At 33.9% G+C, this 23,741-nt stretch overlaps 1 protein-coding gene across 2 annotated transcripts in view; it reads left to right on the forward strand.

The window, feature by feature from the left end:
• LOC142337224 (uncharacterized) overlaps positions 1 to 23,741 on the forward strand; it is a 644,691-nt gene that overhangs the window by 545,743 nt on the left and 75,207 nt on the right. The window contains exon 1 of one of the 2 annotated variants that reach the window (XM_075386373.1): positions 9,917 to 10,267. The exons of the other annotated variant lie outside the window; for it this stretch is intronic. The gene's annotated coding sequence lies outside the window, so the exon portion shown is untranslated. Of the gene's footprint in view, positions 1 to 9,916; positions 10,268 to 23,741 lie in introns of those variants that run through there. 2 annotated transcript variants of the gene reach the window in all.

The raw sequence follows: 23,741 nt of genomic DNA on the forward strand, positions 1-23,741 counted from the left end.
AACAGACACGCCAGATGCATTCGTTTATTTCATGAATTTAGATACCAAAATTTATTTTGTTCACATCATGTTATTTCAAACATCACTTCTGTAACAACCCAGGAATCAGAACAGCCAACGGCACTTGTAACTAACTATTGAGGCTAAAGGCATTGAAACCAGATATCTCAACAAACGTGGTCCAGTCATGCGTGGGAACCATGACAACAGAATAATGTTGCAATTCAATTGGGGTGATATACCATAGATAGTGGTTGTTTCGGATCTTCCTAAAAATTTTTCATCACGAGCCATAACTTTGCCTAGTTGATTGTCTTCCGCCAACTACGAATTCGTTGAAACCTGATTCGTAATTGTTTCTACCCTCAGAAATCTGCATTAATTGCAGTCTAGAACATTATGCCAGTGGAGACATTTTTTGTTCAGCCAAATATCGTTATTTTTGTTCCGACCCCACTTGTGGGAGGAAAAACTATATGCTCAACTGGAGTTTTTCTTCAGTCCATTGCCGATCAATATATTTTTTCGCCGAGAGTTGTGAATAGTATCACTAGAAAGCCCTTCAAGCGTAGTCTGAAATTAATTTTTTTTTTCAAAATTTTGTCTTTTTCAAGGCCGGACTGAACAGCAAGTCAAGATCAGTACTGGGCCACTCTAAATGCAAATCTACATGCAGATATCAGTACTGTGCATGTCTGAAAACAAGTCTGCAAGTCTGACAAATCTTTTCCAAGACTTGGATTACACTGGCAAGCTGATTCCCGAGTCAAAACCAACTTTTCAAAAAATTTCGTGCGTAAATTTTGAATTCCGAAAAATTTATAACGTGCCACGATTTTTGCACTAAGTTTAATAAGCACTTTCTCGGGGCGCCCAAAAACTGATATCACCTGATACCAGTTGACAGAGGGGTTGTTTTCTCTTTTTGCTATTTTTGATATTCTTCTGCTATTTTTCACGTTTTTTTGGGCTATTTTTGAAGTTTTATTCGTTTATTTTTGTTTTTTTGGCTATTTTTGATCTTTTAGAGACGTGCCAAATCTTAACCAAAACTTGCATTAAGACTTGCACGTGTTGTTCAAGACTTGCATGTAGACTTGCACGTCTTGGCAAAGACTTGCATTTAGACTGACAAGTGTGAAAAGTGACATGATCATAGCTCTGAATCAGTACTGATAAAAGACCTGTGCAGTACTAATATTGGCTTGCCGTTATATCCAGGAGTGTTTATCAAGGTTTATAGGTTTTGTGAACACTTCAAATGCTGATTCTGCTCAAATTTTTGACCTTTTATGGAATATTACTTTAACTTTAGAGCAATTATGTTGGCATTATACCCTTTACCTTTTTTGTAACCCTAATACTATATCGATGCTTTTTTTGTCTCATCATGGTTTTTTTGGAATAAAACAAATTTGCTTTTGGATCTAGATTATTGGACTCGAACAGCCATTTTTACTTTTTTGTTTTTTATTGCCATTTGACTTTTGATTTGGTTTTCTTCTTCAAGGAAGTTTTGGGCATAGTATAAAAATTGCGAGGTATTTTATACTTTTGTGACTATCTAATGTCATATAAATTGGTGTACGGGCAACAATAAGTTTTGTTAGTTTTTAGCACTAATAGTTCTTATTAAATTGTTATTAGTTTTTGTCAAAATTTTGTCCTCATGTTGTATTGTTACTGATTCCGAAAGCCGACAAGTCTCATTGAGGCTTCCACGTCATTCTAAATATTGTTCTTAGTTTCTAGTTTCTGGCATTGAAAATTTTAAATCCATTTGTTTTAATAAAACTATAGTAAATTTTTGAGTTTTAATTCCAGAAATTTTTTTCTGTAGTTTTTTCACAGTTCAGCAATGAGAGATCTTAATAACTTCAGCAGTCAAACATCGGAATTTTATCGATGAATTGAGTTCATTGCGACTGGTTGTTCTGAGTGAACACTTAATAATTTCAAAAAATGACTGACTTTTGAGTTCTGACCTCTTTTGTTGATCCACTTTCCTTCTCCTTTATTAAAATTTTTTTATGTTAAAAATGAAATCTATTTTAATCCAAATGTGCTCTTCAAATGATTGCTAGTCGTAGATGTAAATTTTTTGTCATTTATTTTGGTGATAAATTGAAGAAATTTTTAGTTTAGTTCTCTCTACAATTGGTTTTTCACTCATTTGGTTATTTTGGTTTAAGTTGGTTGTTTATTATTGAGCTTTTTAATTAGTCGGATTGGTTAAAAAACAACTGCTTTTACAGGGAAGCACATTTGAATGTGTCCATTTGAGAGTGAAAAGTTTTAAATTTTGTTTTGGAAACATTAACAAATTAATTTGTTTCTCAATATTGCTTCGACGGCTTGTAAATTATTCTCTTTTACAAGAGGTTTCTAATGCTTCAGACGAAAAGTCTCTGCTTGTTTTTATTGGTTTCTGTTCTTGATTTTTCTCAATTTGTAATTGGTTTTTCAGATTTTGAGACTAATTTTGTTGAATTTTCCGCATGTCTTCCACTTTTTTGTGTCAAATCTGTGAATTTTTCCTGACTTGATGTCATATTTGTCCTTTAAAAAATTATAACATTGTACTTAATAGATTTATTGTGTTTCATTCTTTTTGTTCTAGTTTTTGTACTAATAAAACAAAGAAAAATGATCTCACTACTCCTAGCTATTTTGTATACACATCTGTTTTTTCGAAGAATCTATCAAGTTTCAATTGCAATTTAATAAATACTGAGTCAGTCTAATTCATGCCATCTCTTAGTTGTAATTCTGCGTTACTGATGTTATTTGAATTGGTCTGTTGGCAGATATTGATTTTTTTGATTGTGACATTACGTATTTCAAATAAAGTTTTGTATATTTTAATCACCCTCTTCTTCTTATTTTGTATTGCTACTAAGACCCAATATTGGGATGTCTTGTTAACGAGAATATGGCATTATAAATCTTTCTAATATGTCTTTTGTATTGTTTTTCATTTTTTCAAACCATTTGTTTCAGTAGAATCTATTTTAGTTTTGACTTGAGATGTTATTGTCTGCAAATGTGCAGCAGTCTGAGTAATCAACAATCTCATTGATTGGAAAAAAAATAAAAGCATTTTATGAAAAATGTATTTCATAAATTTTAGTTTTTCCGACTAGACTACATTTTATTTAAAAAAATTTGTCATGACTTTTTTTCGTTAGGTTTTTGTGTGCCATTCAAATTCTTTATCAGTCAATAATAACAGAAATCTGAATCAAAATATTTTCTTCAAATGATAATTTGTCACAGATATAGATTTCATAACATTTAAATTTGTAAAATTTGATTGACTTCGAGTTTTGTATATACTTGATTTTAAGCTTATTTGCTTTTTTTGTTTAAATTTGGTTGTTTAACATTAATTTTTTCATATATGTTGATTAAAACAGTTCTAATTGGTTTTCTAAGAGGCCTTATTGAATCTTCTGAATGTGTCCATTTGAAAAACGAAAGATTCTTATTTTTGTTTCAAAATTTGTTTAAAATTTTGGGAAAAAAATTACTCATGATTATTTGCTTTATTGAATCGCAAATTAATTTCACCGGCAAGACGACCAAGTTGCTTCATACTAAAACCATTGTGCTTGTGTTTAGAGGTTTTATCTTTTTAATCATCTGGTTTTGATCCTGTTTTTCAAATTTTTCAAACAACATTTATCAACGAAATTGGAGTTTTTTCAATCAGCAAGCCTCTTTGTTTTTGCTTGGTTTAACGAAAGTGGTATCCTTGAGAAGCTCTGGAAATCAACCCTTGAAGTGTTATAATTTTTGAGTCTTGATACTTGGAGTTTTCTAAATGTTCCTATCCTCGCCCCTCTCTCTGCTCATTTCATAAACAATTAGGAGACATCTGTCTAAATTATGTGAAAGCTATTTTGAATACCTCTTCCAAACTCGATATCATGAAAATGCTTAAAGCAGATGAATTAACGCCAAATAGATTCACCAGTTCTTCAATGAAATGCGGGGACATTGTTTTCTTTCTAAAAGAGACCTAACAAAAAATAGATTGAAAATCCGCAACAGTTTTCGAGACGCTAATATTTAAAATTATTTTTAAGATATCTAAAAACCACATATAGCAAATGTGATATTTATTCTTGTATCTTTGATGAAAAACGTCTTGTTTAACAGAATTTGCAAAATATACTTCCAAAAATGACAGGTTTTAATGTTGATAATATAAGAAAAATTTGCGTATATCATCAAAAAATGATTAAAAAATTGTTTGTGGGTTAAGTTTATTGTGCTATTTTGAAAAATAGTTGCGGGGCTAAAAGCGAAAAACTGACAGCAACTCCATTGAAAAAATGTTTTTCCTTAACTCAATCAGATTTACTATAAACAAATGGCGGCTTACCCAGGCTGAGGTCCCAGACCGATATCAGATATGTCCAGACCAAAATGAACGCACGAAGGGGGTGTCGTGCGTTCAAAATTACACGGTCTGGAAACACGGATGAACGCACGATGGTCTGGACATGAACGCACGATGGTCGGGACATGAACGCACGATGGTCTGGTGAACGCACGATGGTCTGGACATGAACGCACGAAAGTCTGGACATGAACGCACGATGGTCTGGATTTGAACGCACGGTGGTCTGGACATGACCGCACGATGGTCTGGACATATACTGTTTCGGTCTGGGATGGTCTGGTCATATTTGTCTTCGAACGCACGAAGAACGCACGAAAAATTTTGAACGCACGAAAGTCTGGACATATCCACTTTCCATCTGGGACGGTCTGGACATAGGCACTTTGAGTCTGGGACGGTCTGGACATAGGCAATTTCCGTCTGGACCTGTCTGGACATAGCCACTTTGGGTCTGGGACCTCAGCCTGGGTAGGCGGAAAACAATGTTAAGTTTTGCTAACCTAATTATTCACTTTTGAGCGCTAAAACTTACCTTCAATCAAAAATGGACAGCAAAATTTTTTAATGTGAACATAAATACTTTTCTGTAAATGATTGTGAACTAGACACAATTTTCAAATGTGTTGGGAAATACGTTTGCCAATAAAAAAAATTGAGAGAAAGATTTTCTTTAATAAGAAGAAAATGTAATTATTTTTCACCTAAACAATTAAAAACATCAACTTCATTTTGAGAACTTGCTCAGATAAAAAGTTGCGCGCGACTAAGTTGGGTTCAAAAACTAGTGCAAGACAAACGGAGATTGAAAATTATTTTTAATATTTGTAAATATTAGTCGCTAGATAAAAAAAAAGCTGCAAATACTCATCTGAGCCGTTAAATTAGTTAAAATTAAAATTTAATTCCTTTTGTTTTTCGTGCAAGTTTCATTCATCTATCCATATTTTTTCTTCATCTTAACTATTTCTAGGCGGAGGTACACACTTGAGAGTAACAGGTTTCCTCCATAATTAGGATAAGGTGTTCTCAACACCAGTTAGGCAAATTATACGTTGCATGTGATTGCTAAAACAACAACAACCACATTTTTTAGAGTTGTTGAGTGATCTCAAGCTTATTTTGAATACTATCTATCGGAGGGCAATTGAAATAATCGCAATGTCTCAACGCATAAACAGCCTCATGATGAGGCCCGCGATCGCAGACAGGTAAGGGCCAAATGGACTTGGGTCGCAGTGAGGTGATCCGGTGCGAGCAATCGCATATTCTGGACGAGTTTTTGGTCACACCGTTCTGTCTAGCCCATAACTGAATATCGTCTGTTATGTCTCACCCAACCGCAATTTTAGTCATTTTGTCTGGTCAATGTCTAAAATTTGCCCATGACTTTTTAGTCTGTTCAGAAAGGCTTATATCCAAAAGTTGATCTGCTTTGCCTGGCCATAACTTTTTTTGGTCAGTTCTGCCTGGCTCATAGCCATACTTTGGTCTGGTTGATCTGGCCCATTCCTAAAAAAATTATGAGCGGGGATGTATTTTTAAAGAAAATTATCTCCGATCAGATTGCAAACATGCTATATGGACTGATCCAAATCTTGAAGTTAATTCCGAAACCAGAGCTGGTCCTCTGCAAAAAGATATTTGAGCGCTGATTTGTCCATTTTTGAAAGCAACGGCTGAATTTAATCAACTAACAACATAAAATAAAAGGTGAAATAAACACACAAATCAGATCTTCTTGGTTATTTCTCTATGTTCAAGTTGGTTTGGCTGAAGGTTACAAAAATCTGATTTCGCTGTTCCAAGGTCTGGCCCGAGTCTGTTCGGCCTGGCTCCGGGTCTGTTCCACTTGGCCCATATCTGGATTCACTGTCCGCCTCCACCCAAGTGCATCTGGTCCATACCCGTTTTTGGATGCCCTCTCGGATGCTGTCACTTTTTAGCAGCACATGGTAACAATATCTATGCAACAAATAAAACTTTTCTTGACCACTCAAGCTCATAAAGGTAGATACATGTCAAGACTTACAAATCAGTTTATGTAAACATGGACTTAGTGGAGAGATTGAGAAAATAGAGTCAGGCCAAAATTCTCATTTTATTTCTTTATAGTTCTTGGCATAATCAAACTAATAAAAAAATTCTCTAGTTTGCAGAAATCCAGAATGAAAATTGCAATCTAATTAATTCCGTACCATGGGTTGACCGATCGAGGTCCGAGTTGACCACTGGTTGCCCACTCCTTTCAACAAAAAGTGTATTAATCGGCTCGAGACTTGAACTTCAATTTACCCTATAAAGCAATGCAATTGATCATTAGCTGTTTTGAAGTGTCTCAATTTTGATTAAAGAAAAGTTTGGGAAATTAGAAAAAGCAAAAGAGAACTTCCCTTTGGTTATCGTGCTCAAACCTTTTAGATCTTTTCTGACACCAATGCAAAGATCTTGATGTTCGTACAAATCTTGATTTTTTCTTGCCATGTGGCATGTCAGGATGGTAAGATTTACCCTTTTTTAATGTGTTTCTTTGGGATATCTTCACATGACATTACCGCAACCATATATCTTTTAAGTTTTTTGTTTTAGACGCGTATTTTTCAAAGAGACATATCGAGAATCAAATGTAAACTTCAGTGGAATGATGCCTTAGTTCATTTCACAGACCTTGTGTATATAACGGTTGAGACCATCCGATATTTAACACATTTACAAAGTAAAGCTTTTCATCAAAATCAAAAACTTCAAACCTTTGGTTTGAATATTTGCACGAGTGTTCATCAATGCCAGCATTCGAATAATCTCTTTCAAGTCCATTTATTTCATCTCAACACTAAAAGCGAAATGAAAAAGACATTTGATCACAGTTTTTATACTGTTGCTAATGCTTCAAAGCGATCATTGACAGTTATTGAACTGACTTTTCCTTGAAGTGTCTTTTTAGTCAAAATGGCATAAAAACTCTCAAATTATTCAAAATCAAGTTTGAATTCAATGATTTTGTAATACAGCTTTTTAAAAAATTAAAAAGTGTTCCAAGAATATTGTAAGAAAAATGAAAGACAGTATTTTTCTGCATGGCTTCTACCATAAGAGCTCAATTTTTAATTATTTTTTCAATACTTTCTTTAGTTTTGAAATGATTTGGGCATAAACTTGAAAGTGTTACCCAAGTCTTGACCAAAACTTTCTGACTTGTAGGAGCTCCATTCATTTTTTCCCAGTACTGAAGAAGGCAGATAGACTTGCATCTAGACTATTTCCAGTACTGGTGTAGAGTTAGTGTTCGGTACGGGATAAAAAAACATTGCTATACGAACAGATTTGCGCGCCTCATTTTGAAAAGACCATCTTGTCTGTTTTGAGCGAGAACGGCTTATACGTCACTGCTGATTGCTTTTCAGGATACAGTTACACATCAGAAGCGTAAATATATAACAAATACTCTACAATTTTTCCATTATTTCTCTAATTTCCCTCTCCTATACTGGCGGTGAAATTTTATCAAGTCTTTTGTTTTACTCTACCTATCTTTACATTCCTCAGCCGCATAGTCATATATTGTTACAAACTATATACAACTGTATAAATCACTAACAGTGGCTAATACCATCACGCTAAATTTATAAAATTTATTTCCCTTGAATTCTCCCCTTTTCCATCAATTTCCCAACCCCCCCCCCCCCTTCCTCCCACCTCTCAAGCTCCTAATATTGAGGGTGATATTGGTGATGGCGGTGCAAGTCCAGCGACGCTCTTTTAAATGGAATTTAAAATGTAAGGGGGGAAATAAATAGTGATGGTATATTGTGGCTGATATGTATATTGTAATAAAACTGCTCTTCACTAATACCTTATTCCAATTGCTCTCTCACTTTTTCAGTCTCTCAAGTGTGGAGGAGGCGGCGATTGCCCAATTTGCCGACAGGGGCTTAGCCTACAACCAAAAAATGAGAACTTCAGCCGACAGCCCAACCACACACCATTGTTATGGTTGGACGAACTAATGACATATTGAGCAATCAGTTTTGTCGTCCAATCAGAATTAGGCTCTTGGTTAATTTACCCATTTTTTTCCTTGTCGCCTAAACCACCTATCGGCTAATAGTCGACGGAGTAGGAAATAAGCTTCTTGCTGGTACGGATCGCCACCATCCTAGAGGACAGAACATAAAAGCATAGAAGCAGCAAACTGATGTACCAAAACTGTTATAGCAGACGAAGACAAATGTATTCACACAGTCGAAAAATCACAATTAGAACGAAAATGAAGAAATCAGAAAGAAAAATAACCTAATTGAACTGGAATTTGTTAATTATAATTACAACTTCAACTAAAACTCACTCTACTCAGGTGGCTGAACAGTGATCAAAGAAATTCTGTTCGAATCTCGTCTGCAAAAGCAAAATATTGTTCCAAAAGTTGGCTCAATATGACACAATTATGATTTCAAACAATATTCCAAAAGAATTCAAAAAAATTATTTTTTAAATTTCGTCATTAGGAAAATGGTTCTTGAAAAAAAACTTTCTCGCGGGCTGATGTGAATGAAATAAGTTCTCAAACCATTGTTTTGAAGTGCAACAAGAATCAAGAGCATATTCATCAATGAGCAACTTTTTATTAAAAAATTTTGAAGAAAAACGGGAATATCATTAATCTGGCATCGCTTCAGTATTTTAAAAGTTTTCTACCTTGGTATTTAATTTAAAGCCTATGATGATGAGCAATTCAAAGTAGAGTATAACATTGTGTAATAATGATCACAAATAAAATATAGTGAAACAATTGCAGTCGGCATTAGAGCACCAGAACTTCACAGAAATAGAGGAACTACAAACAGCTCCTAAATCAATGTATACTTAATACTACAGTCCTGTACGTCACCTTTCTGCGTAACCAGATAGTTTGTGTTGATACTACTAGAAAAATCAGCAAAGGGAAAAAACTGCAGCAACTATAAACCGATTAGTGTGATTTTTAACAGACGAGAACCACGCAGCCTACTGAAACTTTTTATCGAAATAACATGTGAAATAATTATGAAAATTTCTGTATATCAGACAATCTGAAATTCGGAATAAACAAATGAATCGATATCTTAAACCTCCAATAAAGAAAAAAATTGTTTTTTTTTCCATTTTTTTTTTGTATTTGGGCGGTAATATTTCAACGTTCCAAATACCAAATTGGTATGATAACAACTTAAAAGTTCTGTAATTGTTTAGTCTTCCATATTTGTTGTTTTCACAGTTTCGGCTAGAATGAAATTCTGCTGACGGTGAGTTTCAATCAGCGATATAGGAAGAAGAATAAGAATACTAAATTATGTCCTTTTTACCTTTTGTTTGCCTTCTTAATACTCCATAAATGCGGCCGAGGAGACATTCAATCAACGCGGGGAAAAGAACACACGCTTTAACTCATCCTGCTCAACCATTCCAACACACACTACCACTTTTTCATTTAACAAAAGCTTGTTCTTAATTCATCACGTTCTTTCTATATATCTATCCATCCACCTTTCTATTTTTCTAACTCCTAAAAATATCGATCAGTTACAGTTTTGAACCTGATAAAACTCTAATTATCATTTGCTATTAAATAAGTCAAATTGTTTATACGTCTTCAAATTTGCTAAAACTTCAAATTATCGGTCGCATTCGCGTATTTGAGGCCTTTTTGACATTTAAATTGCCATTCATCGCCCACGATATTTTGAATGCTAATTGGGTTGTAGTGTTTTCTCAAATATCCATTCGAGTTCCTACCCTTCATTCAATTGCAAAGAAATTGTGAAAAACAGAAGTATAATTCTGCGGTTTTATTCTGCTAATTCGGAAACACATCAATTTTCATCGGTAAGTGATATGAGAAAGAGAAAAAAAATCAATTTTACAAATTTGTAGAGATTTTTTTCAATGATGCTACTATATTGGTTCAGACGATTGAGCGGGATGGGTAACTGGCTTCGGATCAGCAATATACTTGAGACAATGATTAGAACATTGCTGGATGAACTCAAAAGAGACTGTTGAATGGTTTATCCGCTCAAAATTTGCTATTTTGATAGCCTAGATCTCCAATTGAAATTGTGTATCTTGCTACTCGGCAAGTTATTAGCATCCTCGTACCGATTACATGTTTTTTCTTAAAACTTATATAACTAAAAAGAGGGTTTAAGCAAAAATTTTTGCGATTGCTAATTCGCAAATATAACAAATTATTGAACTCTTGTAAAAATTTCCAGTCACGCATTATTAAAAAAACTTATTTGGCAAGAAGAACCAAGAGAGAAAAAACTGAAAATCGGCTCAGAAAAATATGTAGTAGCATTTTCACTGTTACCATTTTTCTGCCTCGAAAACTTCCGAACAGCGAGAACATCGGATCTTTTCATTTGATACATACAATTGGAAAAGGCTCATTTCCAATAAAAAGTATGAAAAAAGTTTGTTGAATTAAAAAAATAATTATTGTTTATATATATATATATATATATATATAAAACAAAAAGAAAACAGAACAGTTCGGGGCTATCACAACGGGCATAAAATATTTGCAATTGAAAATAATTTTTATTTTTGTTTTTATATTTATATATATATATATATATATATATATATATATATATATATATATATATATAAAGATTTAAACAAAGATTAAAACTGTTCTCCATTGCAAATTTTTATGCCGGTTGTGATAGCCCTGAAATGCTATCTGTTTTGATATTCAGAGTCGATGTGAAGGAATTCTAGGATAAATGGTCAGATATTTTGAATTTTTTGATTTCATTGATTTTAGGTTTACCGGAACACATATTTCTCATTTTTTGCATTATACCGGAACACATATTTCAAATACAAAACTGTATTTTGAAATATATTTTTAGAAAAAAAATTGAACCGCTGAATATGGCAATTTATATTTTGAAGAAAAATTACCTAAAGATTTGTGGCGGGGAAAAGTGGGAAAAGTTGGGAGGTGGTTTGCCACTGTCATTTTTTTTCCTCACCAAACCATGGCCTCAACATGAAAAAACGTGGTCATGCTAAAATGAGCAGAGAAACATCGCCAACATTAGTTTGCCAGCACGTTTCATGAACTCTTAAACAAATCATACATAGACTGTCCTCGTTTCGATTGAAATGAAATAACGATGCAAACAATTGGTGGTTTGAACTGCTGTCATTTCAAGCGAATAACTGAACTCATATACAAAAACTACAGTCCCTGTGTTTTCGAAAACAAAATACACAGCACTCTTTTGCGCTTTACAAAATATCAGCAGTTTTTTTACTCGAAAAATTAATTGGACGAGCTGAAAAGTTGTTTGGATTCATAAAAAAGGTCTGTTCTTGCATTGAAGGTGATTCAAAAAAAAATGTTCAACCCCAATCAATAAGCTACTGAATTTATTAAATCGAAGTTTTAAGGTAAAATTGTTGAAAAAAAACAAAAAAACTGATAAATCTGCCCTTGGATTAATAAAAGCGCTTGTCAAAATGAGTCTACATGTAAAAAAAACTAAATGTTTAATGGTTTCTGTCAATAAACTCTTGGCTAAGCCCTATTGCACCCAGAAAACAGGTGGCACAGGACATCGTAATTTTTACAATCTTTTGAGTCAACTCCTATTTTTTTCTCTTCTCGCCATCAAAGATTGCACTGAAGTGCTGATTCTGCGAGAAAAGCGACATTTCGAAAATGGCTATTGATTTGGTTTTAATTGCGGTAAAATGAGTAAAGTGATTTGAAGACTTTGTCCAACTTCTCTCCACTTTTTGATGAAGGTTTTAAGTTGACTGCTGAACATTTAGTGATGCAGATCATTAGGTGCAAATTATTGATCATTTTTCTATGCTATCGAGTTAACATTAATTTTACTGCTTCAAATGATAATTTTTTAACTTTTTCACTCTTTTCTCTTCAAAAATTGTGAGAGTTAAAACGCAACAACCACAACTAAAGCAGGACCAAAGTTTTGACGAAGACATAAACTAGTTAAAAACAGTATAAGAAAATTGACGGTAGAAAGACTTCGTCAATTTGACGCTCATCAACTTTTTCAGAAATTTGCGATTTCCCAACAAATCGTTTTGGATGGGTTTTCACAGACAATTGAAAATCCATCATAATCATCATCTTCTAGCAATGAATGTCGCTGTCATTAGTTAAAATATAGTTATTACAGTTTCCGAAGTCAACGTTAACGAAATAATGTAATTCTGAACATTTTAATCAGATTTGATTTCAATATGATGTCGGAATAATTTTAATTCGTTTTAAGTATCTCCTCTTTTCAGTTTCAGTTGGAATTTAGTTTTCAAAATTTGCATATTTTTGATCAAGAGTTTGCTGTGAGGTGTTTCTATTTTCAATGATTCAGTTGTTAATGCTAAGTGTAAGGAGTTGCGCCCTAATTTCTTGTGTGACCTAAACCTAAGCACGATTTTTTTTCTCTTTTCTAATTATGTTTGTGGAGGTAAAAATTGGTTTTCTACTACATTTTTGAACTCCTTAGAGTATAAACGCAACACAAGGTAGAACTATTTCAAAATTTATCTCGTGTAATTGTCACCATAAAAACTATAACAGAGTAAACGCTGAAAAAACTCCTAACATTAGCTGAATTACGACACGTATAAAACTTACTATTCATAAAAAACTTTGAATGCATTTTTCTAGTTATGTAAGAATTTTATTGTGTTAACCTTCGACAATCCTTTTTTTTCTCAGAGTTTCCGCATTCTATAAGGAGAATCTTGCAACCAGAATCTTACAAGATAAATTTTTTTAGCGTAAATATCGAAGTATAAGCTTTCTCGTGAAAGACCTTGAAAGATAGGCTATTTTGAAAGAATCATGCAAAATTATTTTGTGATCCTCTCTGGGGTGCTATCAAGTGTGACATAATATTCTATAGGTCAGTGCTTAATCGCAACTTTTATGGAGGCTTTTTTCTGACAGCTTTTCTTTGATTCAGATCACTTTGTTTTCTCCAATGAGCTGAAACACAAAAAAAGTACTATTATTGTTCCGACCTACTTCTGTGGGGAGGAACTATATACTCAAATGGGTTGTTTTTGTTCGGTCAATTTTGGCCGATCTATATATATATATATATATATATATATATATATATATTCATCATTAGAAATTAGAAAGCTTGTCACGCGTAAATTAAAGAGATTTTTTTAATTGGCTTTCTCTGGGGATTACAGAGGTTTAAATGTTTGGGAATGTCAGACTAACTTCCCTTGCTTTGTCCACAGTTTTCGTAAATTAAGCAATCGGCAGGTGATAAACAGCTAGCACAATCTTTACTAGAGTTTTTTCGATATTGTTTTAGCCTTCTTATTTTCCAAAAGCACTTGAAGCTTTTAACATTTATTTTAATCTTTATTCTCTGAACAAATTATGGGTTCTGCTATGCACTGCGCAGCGCTATAAAGAATGAATATAATTTTTATGAACAATTTCTATTTGTCGAACACATCTTTTAACATACTTCTGCTGAACAGCATACTGACCATTAGCAGACTTTTTCAAGTTTTTCAAAACTAATTACTTTTAATTTATTCAAATCTGGGTGCTGAGATTAAAAAAGCCAGAGCTGAGACATTTTGAACTGATGCTTTCTCCCTACTTGCTTTTTTGCATGTTTTGCTGCCTCATTTTGCTGTTGCAATCTATAACAAGGCAAATTGCGTTCAATAGGTTCCAGCGGTTCAAATTCTTTTGAACAAGGAGGTTCAGCTTCATTCAAATCGCAAGCAGATTTCTTTCCAATTAGGTTGAAGCTTTTTTTCTATTTATTTGTTCTTAAAGGGAATTATGTTTAGGGGTATTAGCGGTTTAGATTAAAATAAGAATTCTGACAAATTTTAATGGCCGGACTGTTTTTTTGAACATTCAGTTTTGGCCGATTGAATTATTCTTCGTGGAGTTGAGACTGGTATCATTAGAAAACTCGTCCAGCGTAGAATGTCGAAACAAAAACAAGTTATTTTCCGGATGTTTAAATGATTTTTTTTTGTTGATTTCAGTTTGTAGCTAACGTTTGTAATGACTTCTAAATAAGTTATTTTTTAGAAAACTTTTTTGTACGTCTAAATCTTTGTTATCATTGTCGTCAACAAGCAACAAGTCTCATTAGTGGCAGACACCTCAAGCTTTTGCTTGCTCAAAACATCATTTTCCCGATTGGTTTTGTTTTTATTGATGTTTTTAAGCGCTTAGAATTTTGTTTTCAAAAGAAATTTGTAAGTTTTCTTTTATGGTCAAAATTTTTGGTTTTTGGTTGTCTTTTTACAAAGAATATCTACACAAAAAGCACTTAAAATCAAAGGGAGACAAAAACAAAAAAATCCTTACTGTTTGTCAATTTAATGTTTTGAACGGTTTTCAATGACTTATAGTTTTAATGACTACACAGCTGTGGTTTCGATAAATTTTTTATGAAGTTTTGAGTTTTGTCCGTATTTGCTGTATTTCTTGTCGTCTTATAATTCAATCTCACTGAAAAGAGACACAGCTATCTTCCTGGTCAATCTAAGTTTAATCTGTTTTTGTTCTATGGTGAAAGCTCATGGTTTGTTGGAATTTTTTAAGAACGGTTTTTGAAAAATTAGTGGATATTTGTGTTTTGTCACTTTCTCTTGTTTCTGTCATTTTTTTAGCTTGCTCTGTAACGACAGTTGACATCCTCTTTCTGGTTACCATGATCTTATTTTCGCAATGTTTTGATTTTAAATAAAAGTTTCTTGGTTTTGGAACTACGCGCTTTAAATAAAAATGCTGTTTTTGTAGTCGTCTGACATATTACGAATAACGACAGGTTTCAATTGCATCCTAATTTAATCTTCAAAACGAGACAACCTGATACGTACTGATTTTAATCAGTTTGTATTGGGTTTTTGAACTTTGCCCTTTTTACAAGTTGTTGTTGACTTGTTACCGAATCTCATATCTTACCCAACGAATTAGAGGTTACATTTTTAAGTTCAATTTTTATCCCATTCCATTTTGATTTTGTTTTTGAGTGTTTTCTAAATTATGGTCATCGAGTTTTGATTGTAACTAGTAATTGCACTTATTTGATTTTTATGTTTGTCTGGTCCGTTACCCTCATTAATAAAACGTTTCATTGGCCCCCTAACGCGGCTTTTTTTCACTTTGTTCTTAGTGAAACGATGTGTGAACTTGCCATCCTTTTTTTAGTCGTCTGACATATTACGCACAACGACAGGTCTCAATTGCTTGCTAGAGTTATAAGTTGATCTTCCTGAGCTCAATTTGGTTTGAGCCCATATTATACGTACTGGTTTTAATAAATTTGTGACGGTCTTTTAAAAAAATTTCGAGGCGTACTTTCGAACTTTGCCCTTTTACTCGTCTATGTCGACCTGTATCCGAATCTCATATCTTACCTAATGAAGTGGAGGTTATTTTGTTGAGTTCATGTTTTATCTGATTACATTTATTGATTGTTTTTTTTTATTTATGGACGTCGAGTTTTGATCTCGACTAATAATTGCAATTTTTGATTTTTGTGTTTGTCTTGTCCAGTACTCTCATTTATGGCACGTTTCATAAACCCCGTGACTCAACATTTCTTTTCACCTAGTTGTTTGTTTGACGATGTGTGGATATTTTAAAGTTTTCCATCTCTTCCTCATCAGGTAGACAATTAAATCAAAACGTGGATGAGAGGGGTCAGGACATAATGTGCAAGCGCACATTACCGAGCCTCCTTGTTTGAACTTTAGCAATAGTGAAATACCGAGGGTTGGAAGTGGCTACTTTCTGTTCTCGTGTTCTGTCACAATTGTGAAAAACTATCCGCTTAACGCCAGAGTTAGTTAATTAACTCCATTTTACTTCTATCTTGCTAACTTGCTTTTCACTTCCTAAGTTTTAGACTATAATTGAGTTCAAAATATGCCGCAAATATCCACAAGAAACCGATGGGGAAATTATTGTTAAGTTGGATGAGTTGGACAACTTCAAGGACCCGCTATGCTATTTGGGCTTTCCGCGTATTTGTCTGGGTGCAATCACCAGGGATTTAGTTTTGTATACTTTGATAATTTTAAGATGAGCAGTGATAATATCTCAAAAACATTTCTGGTGCTATTCTCAGAGAAAACTAACGGCTTTATGTGACCTTGATCATAATTTGGCCAACGATTGGAGCCTACTCAGTGAAGACTCAAGAGCCTGAAGCTGAAAACCAAAAAATTTGGAGTGGCAAAAAACATTTCAACCTCTGTGAAATAGATGGCGAGGCTTATATCGTTTTTTCGAGCAATCACTGTCTGCACTTCTTAGAGGATAAAGGCATCATGTAAAAATGGATATATTGGCCCTTCAGTATAGTTACTTTTTTTTCTGTCAGAGTATTTTGCAGATAGAAAGAAAACTGATATCAGTAAAAAAAGTCATTGCAATATGGAACGGATTGTTCAAAAACTAGATCCGTTTATTGATTTCACGGGAAGACTATGACCTTTAAAACCCATTATTCTTTTCTATTTTTTTGCCATCTAGCTTATAATTGGGTCGTTTATTACTCCATTGTGAAAATATTTTTCAGGGTCAGGATTTGTTACGAACTGTTTTTCAGGCAAACTATTGGAAAATTTTTGTCTAAAATTCTTTCTTCTTTTTGCCGTAAGTTCCTTCTGCCAGTTTTTAAAAACGTGTTATTTCGACAACTTCTACTTGATTTTAACTAAACTGCACTGCATAAAGCAAATTTCTGAGCTGAAAAAGTTTTTTCGGATGAGGACAATTTTGTGACTGGCACCTGCATGTACGTATAAAAAATGTTTTTATTATTGCTTATGCGCTAAATATTCATTGACAATTTCTCAAATGGTGTCAATGTTAAAACTTGAAAACGAGGACCAGAGTTGTATACAATAAATTTTTTTTCCCAAAAATCTCTTTCTTTTTTTCAGAAAATGAGTGAAAAGTTGTTTTTTGAAAAGTGATGTCTATCGCTTTCATTGTAAATGAGTATAATTGTTTGATGCATAAATCAGTATTAAATTTTCTGGGAAACAAATTTCATTTTGTAAGTTTTATTTCTGACGGGTTCTAACATCATCTACGAAACCTCAATACCGATCCTCATTGTTGCTGAACAGCGTACCAAGCGTACCAGCTGGCACTGTCACTTCAGTTTACAGAGCTATCTGTAAGTTCTATAAGCTAGAGCGTCACCTTTGTTCGACAGTACTCGGTCGATTTCGAAGGTGTCCCGTACTTGGTTGCTCCATCACTCAAAGACAACTGAAAAGAAATCTTTCGTTCCTAATTAGATGGCAGCTATCTTTGCCCTGTTGCTTATCGGCTATCGGATTGAATTACAAAGACATATAGACCTGTAAGTGCCACTTATAAAACTATTCAGCTTTTCATATTCAAACAAAGCTCTTTGTGAGTTTAACGAAGCTAAACTGACTGATCCTATTTAATCAGAAGCCATGCGCATTCCATAGCGTTGGTCAATTCTTCATTACTGATTAACAGAGGATCAAATACCAAACGAAATTAAAATCAAACAAGACAAAAAATTCAGAAAAAAACTTTGAACTTTCTTCTGCTCAGGTTTTATTTTGAACCCTTTTTTGTGAAAGATAACTTGTTCAAATTTGGAAAAATGAAATGCGTTGACGTATAACATAAATTTAACGCGTTTTATTTTCTTTGAAGTTTGCGACCAAAATTCGAATTTACTTAAACTTTCTGTTGAATGCTAAAATGAGTAATTTGTAAATATTTACACTGCGCAATTAATATCAGATGTTTACTCGTTGATGTGACTCGTTGCTTCATCTTTCGGCAATTTTGATTTTTTTTTGTTCCGGAAAATTTGATTGTTTCATTCGCTCTACCTTTGGAGTGTGATAACAACTTGTCGATAGTCGTTTCATATCACATATTTTTTGACATTGAGCGAGAATTCATTTGTCCGTATTAAAACTAAGCATGCTATCTGTAGTTTGAGATCTTATTCTTCATGAATGATCTGCCCGGAAATTTGTCATGAGATCTTATTTGTCATGAAAATCTTGTGCGAGATTCGAGGTCTGTTTCTTGTTTCACTGCAAATTTGTGTCCAGTTTTTGCCCTGATTTTCTTGTGGCACTGGTTACGATCAGAGCTTTAATAAACTAGAAAAAATGATAAGATATTGGAGCACAGAAAAGGACTCAGAAAATATCTTAAAGTTTAGAAATTTAACCAATGTTAATAAGCACAGAAAGAAAAAAATCTTACCAGATTTATAACGACAACTGCTGCTAAGATTTTAGAAAACGAATGTAAATCAGTTTAGATCTGTATGTTTGTCAAAGATTAAAATTTATCTAATATGATTGAATGGGAAATGCACTTTTGTGAACGATCTGAAGTGAATCAATTTTTGCATGTAATAATGAAATGACGCTCACTCATACAGCCCAAAATCGCCTGATTTTTGATACATTAACCTTTTAACAGATGTACACTGTAAGAGTATTTTTTATTTTTCAGACTATATACACGACTAATTTTTGTTGAAATCTTCATTTTTTCTCTTCTCTTTTGAGTCTCCTGAAGTTATTTATCTTATTCTCTCTAACATCTTTTGAGCTTAAACAGCTTCAATCTCTTACTTGCCAAAAATCGTCCCGCCTCATCGGGGTTGTTGCAATACAGTGTTCATAATCCTGCTAACAGGTTATGGGCCCAACCATCAAATCGTTGATACGCTAATAGAATTTCGGTTGAGATTGTAGTGTCAGTGTTGGCAGTTTTTGCTCCTCTAGATTGACGAGAGTTTCAATATAAAAATTTGAGATTTCCCTCAAAAATAAATGCTAAATCAGAATTTGTGATAAAAAAGTCGATGTTTAAACTTCATAATGAATTCAGTCAAATAATATTTTGAAGTGGATGACATTTAGTGGGTTGGCAGAGGACTACCCAACATGAAGCACTCGTTTCTCTGCCTTTGCACAAACCAATGGCCTCTTCGAAACGCTCACAGACGCAGTTGAGCTGCCTGATAGGCCACCACCACTGAGAGAAGATGCCAATGAAGCTCAAACGTGAGAACACGAGGCACAGACCCAAGCTAGATCTAAAGCTGTAAAAACGATGAGAGCCACAAAAATCAGACCGGATGCTATCATATCAGTTTACAGAGCTATCGGTAGGTTCTATAAGCTAGAGCGTCCTCTTTATTCAACAGTACTTAGTCGATTTTGAAGGTGTCCGTACTTGGTAGCTCTATCACTCAAAGACAACTGAAAAGAAATCTTTCGTTCCTAATTAGATGGCAGCTATCTTTGCCCTGTTGCTTATCGGCTATCGGATTGAATTACAAAGACATATAGACCTGTAAGTGCCACTTATAAAACTATTCAGCTTTTCATATTCAAACAAAGCTCTTTGTGAGTTTAACGAAGCTAAACTGACTGATCCTATTTAATCAGAAGCCATGCGCATTCCATAGCGTTGGTCAATTCTTCATTACTGATTAACAGAGGATCAAATACCAAACGAAATTAAAATCAAACAAGACAAAAAATTCAGAAAAAAACTTTGAACTTTCTTCTGCTCAGGTTTTATTTGGAACCCTTTTTTGTGAAAGATAACTTGTTCAAATTTGGAAAAATGAAATGCGTTGACGTATAACATAAATTTAACGCCTTTTATTTTCTTTGAAGTTTGCGACCAAAATTCGAATTTACTTAAACTTTCTGTTGAATGCTAAAATGAGTAATTTGTAAATATTTACACTGCGGAATTAATATCAGATGTTCACTCGTTGATGTGACTCATTGCTTCATCTTTCGGCAATTTTGATTTTTTTTGTTCCGGAAAATTTGATTGTTTGATTCGCTCTACCTTTGGAGTGTGATAACAACTTGTCGATAGTCGTTTCATATCACATATTTTTTGACATTGAGCGCGAATTCATTTGTCCGTATTAAAACTAAGCATGCTATCTGTAGTTTGAGATCTTATTCTTCATGAATGATCTGCCAGGAAATTTGTCATGAGATCTTATTTGTCATGAAAATCTTGTGCGAGATTCGAGGTCTGTTTCTTGTTTCACTGCAAATTTGTGTCCAGTTTTTGCCCTGTTTTTCTTGTGGCACTGGTTACGATCAGAGCTTTAATTAACTAGAAAAAATGATAAGATATTGGAGCACAGAAAAGGACTCAGAAAATATCTTAAAGTTTAGAAATTTAACCAATGTTAATAAGCACAGAAAGAAAAAAATCTTACCAGATTCATAACGACAACTGCTGCTAAGATTTTAGAAAACGAATGTAAATCAGTTTAGATCTGTATGTTTGTCAAATATTAAAATTTATCTAATATTATTGAATGGGAAATGCACTTTTGTGAACGATCTGAAGTGAATCAATTTTTGCATGTAATAATGAAATGACGCTCACTCATACAGCCCAAAATCGCCTGATTTTTGATACATTAACCTTTTAACAGATGTACACTGTAAGAGTATTTTTTATTTTTCAGACTATATATACGACTAATTTTTGTTGAAATCTTCATATTTTCTCTTCTCTTTTGAGTCTCCTGAAGTTATTTATCTTATTCTCTCTAACATCTTTTGAGCTTAAACAGCTTCAATCTCTTACTTGCCAAAAATCGTCCCACCTCATCGGGGTTGTTGCAATACAGTGTTCATAATCCTGCTAACAGGTTATGGGCCCAACCATCAAATCGTTGATACGCTAATAGAATTTCGGTTGAGATTGTAGTGTCAGTGTTGGCAGTTTTTGCTCCTCTAGATTGACGAGAGTTTCAATATAAAAATTTGAGATTTCCCTCAAAAATAAATGCTAAATCAGAATTTGTGATAAAAAAGTCGATGTTTAAACTTCATAATGAATTCAGTCAAATAATATTTTGAAGTGGATGACATTTAGTGGGTTGGCAGAGGACTACCCAACATGAAGCACTCGTTTCTCTGCCTTTGCACAAACCAATGGCCTCTTCGAAACGCTCACAGACGCAGTTGAGCTGCCTGATAGGCCACCACCACTGAGAGAAGATGCCAATGAAGCTCAAACGTGAGAACACGAGGCACAGACCCAAGCTAGATCTAAAGCTGTAAAAACGATGAGAGCCACAAAAATCAGACCGGATGCTATCATATCAGTTTACAGAGCTATCGGTAGGTTCTATAAGCTAGAGCGTCCTCTTTATTCAACAGTACTTAGTCGATTTTGAAGGTGTCCGTACTTGGTAGCTCTATCACTCAAAGACAACTGAAAAGAAATCTTTCGTTCCTAATTAGATGGCAGCTATCTTTGCCCTGTTGCTTATCGGCTATCGGATTGAATTACAAAGACATATAGACCTGTAAGTGCCACTTATAAAACTATTCAGCTTTTCATATTCAAACAAAGCTCTTTGTGAGTTTAACGAAGCTAAACTGACTGATCCTATTTAATCAGAAGCCATGCGCATTCCATAGCGTTGGTCAATTCTTCATTACTGATTAACAGAGGATCAAATACCAAACGAAATTAAAATCAAACAAGACAAAAAATTCAGAAAAAAACTTTGAACTTTCTTCTGCTCAGGTTTTATTTTGAACCCTTTTTGTGAAAGATAACTTGTTCAAATTTGGAAAAATGAAATGCGTTGACGTATAACATAAATTTAACGCCTTTTATTTTCTTTGAAGTTTGCGACCAAAATTCGAATTTACTTAAACTTTCTGTTGAATGCTAAAATGAGTAATTTGTAAATATTTACACTGCGGAATTAATATCAGATGTTTACTCGTTGATGTGACTCGTTGCTTCATCTTTCGGCAATTTTGATTTTTTTTTGTTCCGGAAAATTTGATTGTTTGATTCGCTCTACCTTTGGAGTGTGATAACAACTTGTCGATAGTCGTTTCATATCACATATTTTTTGACATTGAGCGCGAATTCATTTGTCCGTTTTAAAACTAAGCATGCTATCTGTAGTTTGAGATCTTATTCTTCATGAATGATCTGCCAGGAAATTTGTCATGAGATCTTATTTGTCATGAAAATCTTGTGCGAGATTCGAGGTCTGTTTCTTGTTTCACTGCAAATTTGTGTCCAGTTTTTGCCCTGTTTTTCTTGTGGCACTGGTTACGATCAGAGCTTTAATTAACTAGAAAAAATGATAAGATACTGGAGCACAGAAAAGGACTCAGAAAATATCTTAAAGTTTAGAAATTTAACCAATGTTAATAAGCACAGAAAGAAAAAAATCTTACCAGATTTATAATGACAACTGCTGCTAAGATTTTAGAAAACGAATGTAAATCAGTTTAGATCTGTATGTTTGTCAAATTTTAAAATTTATCTAATATTATTGAATGGGAAATGCACTTTTGTGAACGATCTGAAGTGAATCAATTTTTGCATGTAATAATGAAATGACGCTCACTCATACAGCCCAAAATCGCCTCATTTTTGATACATTAACATTTTAACAGATGTACACTGTAAGAGTATTTTTTATTTTTCAGACTATATACACGACTAATTTTTGTTGAAATCTTCATTTTTTCTCTTCTCTTTTGAGTCTCCTGAAGTTATTTATCTTATTCTCTCTAACATCTTTTGAGCTTAAACAGCTTCAATCTCTTACTTGCCAAAAATCGTCCCGCCTCATCGGGGTTGTTGCAATACAGTGTTCATAATCCTGCTAACAGGTTATGGGCCCAACCATCAAATCGTTGATACGCTAATAGAATTTCGGTTGAGATTGTAGTGTCAGTGTTGGCAGTTTTTGCTCCTCTAGATTGACGAGAGTTTCAATATAAAAATTTGAGATTTCCCTCAAAAATAAATGCTAAATCAGAATTTGTGATGAAAAAGTCGATGTTTAAACTTCATAATGAATTCAATCAAATAATATTTTGAAGTGGATGACATTTAGTGGGTTGGCAGAGGACTACCCAACATGAAGCACTCGTTTCTCTGCCTTTGCACAAACCAATGGCCTCTTCGAAACGCTCACAGACGCAGTTTAGCTGCCTGATAGGCCACCACCACTGAGAGAAGATGCCAATGAAGCTCAAACGTGAGAACACGAGGCACAGACCCAAGCTAGATCTACAGCTGTAAAAAAGATGAGAGCCACAAAAATCAGACCGGATGCTATCATATCAGTTTACAGAGCTATCGGTAGGTTCTATAATCTAGAGCGTCCTCTTTATTCAACAGTACTTAGTCGATTTTGAAGGTGTCCGTACTTGGTAGCTCTATCACTCAAAGACAGCTGAAAAAAAACTTTAGCTCTTAAGTAGATGGCAG

This window comes from Convolutriloba macropyga, chromosome 1 (genome assembly GCF_964194025.1).
Source record: "Convolutriloba macropyga chromosome 1, txConMacr16.3, whole genome shotgun sequence".
Taxonomy (NCBI): domain Eukaryota; kingdom Metazoa; phylum Xenacoelomorpha; order Acoela; family Convolutidae; genus Convolutriloba; species Convolutriloba macropyga.